At 47.7% G+C, this 2,401-nt stretch overlaps 1 pseudogene; it reads right to left on the reverse strand.

Moving 5' to 3' along the window:
• Positions 1 to 1,061: 1,061 nt before the first annotated feature.
• Positions 1,062 to 2,177, reverse strand: LOC121441624 (annotated as a pseudogene).
• Positions 2,178 to 2,401: the final 224 nt, after the last annotated feature.

A 2,401-nucleotide genomic window follows, 5' to 3' on the forward strand; every position in this document is an offset into this window, starting at 1 on the left:
AACGGTGTGACTCAGCTGGACCCTGAGTCTTGTCACGCCCTTTACCCAAAATACAACTGCGGATTCCTCGGCCTCCCTGCGCTCCAGGTGTTAGTGCTGTTGCTCAGACCACACCTCTCACACTCTCTAGGGGCACAGGTAAGCCGGCTCCTAGAAAGCCAGGCCGCTGAGGAACTCTTTCCAGAGAAAGAAGGAGAGCGAGACCTGGGCAAAACCGCCCTCTGCTCTCGCCTCACTCTGCAGCACTGAGAAACCAAGGAAAAGACCTGGAATTGTATTAACAGACTCCCAAAATAAAACTTTATGGAAGTGTTTATTTTAAAGTCTAGTACCAGAGAACAGGATAGACGAACATGGCAGGTACTACTCACAAGGGACAATGTCCCCACTGGTCACCCTATATTTTGGCAATGAATTCAGTAAAAAAGCACAAGAACATTCTAGAAGGGCTTAAAAGTCACATTCTGAATTAAACAGAAAATGTTCAAAGCTAAACAGTGAAATGGAAGCTTTCATTGGCTGCACAATCCTACCAAATCTAAATAAAAAGTGTGGCTAATGGCCATCTCAACAGCACTTAGTCTCAAATCCAACAATTCATCATGGAACTACACAGCTAAGATGCTCGCCCACCGTGCAATGCTGGAGTTTAGTGAAGATCACCCCCGAGGGCGGAGAAGCAATGAAGGTGAGAGGTGGGCCTGAGAAGCCCTAGGGCAGAGCGCACGTGCTGGCTGCTGATGCCACTGTTTCTACGCCAAAGGCCTAGCAAGGCTTGCTTCCGGGAGGAAAAGGAATCTATCTGGCTGACAGCTGCCCTGAAAAGGTCATCAGACACATGGCTAGTTACCAGGTAACAGCCTAAAGCTCTTGAGTAATGATCAAACCAAAACCCTGACACCTGCCCACTGAAACCTTTTATGTTTCTGTCAATGCTTTGTTCGTAACTTATTATGGCCTGGACTTATGCCAACCGGTATTTAAGCCAATTAGGAACAAAGACAAATTGCACTCTCTTTAGGTCTAGTTGGTGGAGAATAACATTTCCTGTAGTGACCGTATCATACAATCTTTAACAAAAACTCATAGGTGGCATTGATTATTCCCCAGGAGATGAGAGAGCGATGATAATTGAGATGGGCGCCTCTGAAGAGATTGATCAGCTTCCTGTCCCGCTCGAGCCAGATTGTCTTGAAAACCATGGGGAAAGACTGGAACGGTCCGCCAATCTGAGACTGGATCCGAGCCTTCACAACATTAATTGGGAAGCTCAGGAAGCCCAGCATGGCACCCAGCACACCTCCACAGATAAAGTCGTTGACCAAATGCTCACTATTCGTGGTGGCAGTAGGCAGATGCTCTTTAATGGGCCCTCGAAGGCCAAAAAAAAAGGATATTGCTGAATCCATTTCGGAAAAGGATAGGCACAAAGCCTCGGTAATACTCTGCAATTTCGTGGCATCTCAGGGCCCAGAAGGCCTGGTAAGTGTTTGTGAACTTATCGTGATGCTTGTGGTCCTGAAGCAAAGTCTGAACCCTTTCGAATGGAGTGAGAATGGCTTCTGTTGTCCCTGCAAGCAGCGCCGCCACACTTCTGGTGGCAAACTCGGGAGCACCGCTCACGTGCTTGCGGAGCAGGCGTGACAGGTTCTCTTACAGACCAAACATAAGCGCCAGCGTGGTTGTCTTCTGCATCAGCCGGGGGAGGATCCCACGATACAAGTTTCGAAACCCATCCCTCCTCAGCTGGAGTATCGCATCCCGGGTTTTGAGGCCGTACAGCTGCTGCCGAAAGAGGATCTTCTGAACGGGGTACGTGATGGCCACGTTGTTGAACGCTGCGCAGCAGCCACAGAAATAATGCTTTATCTCACCCACGTCTGCAATGTGAGGAGACAGATCCTGGTTTGAAGAGGTCAACATTGGGGGCCTCTTATCATGCGCTTCTGAGTCCATCATGGTGGTTACGGTCTTTCTTCTCTGGGGAAACGTTTTAACCTGTGACATCGACCGAGCCTGGCACTGATGACGACATCTTTCTGGTAACCTTCCCAACGTCCTCCATTGTTAGCCTTCTCTCTTCTGGAGTCAATACTGACAGCTGCATTCCCCACGGCCAAGGGCGCCCGCCCGCAGGACGGCCGGCGAGGGAGCGAGCCCGCGCCCGTGCAGGCGCAGACCAGCTGAAGTAAATACTGTTACAATTAGGTGGTATTAGTATTTAACACAAATTCATTGTGTATAGGAAATAATTTGTCATAAATATGTTAGAATGAGCAGTGTTTTCCTATTGAAAACATTACAATTTACTATGCTTTAGTGCTTTCAAATATTTTATCTCACAACTTTGCTACTTTTCTCATTAATGTGATAACATTTTTGATAAAAGAAAATAAACAAT

Source organism: Microtus oregoni, unplaced genomic scaffold (genome assembly GCF_018167655.1).
Source record: "Microtus oregoni isolate MIOR12 unplaced genomic scaffold, Mior012 000079F_ref0000094, whole genome shotgun sequence".
Lineage (NCBI taxonomy): Eukaryota > Metazoa > Chordata > Mammalia > Rodentia > Cricetidae > Microtus > Microtus oregoni.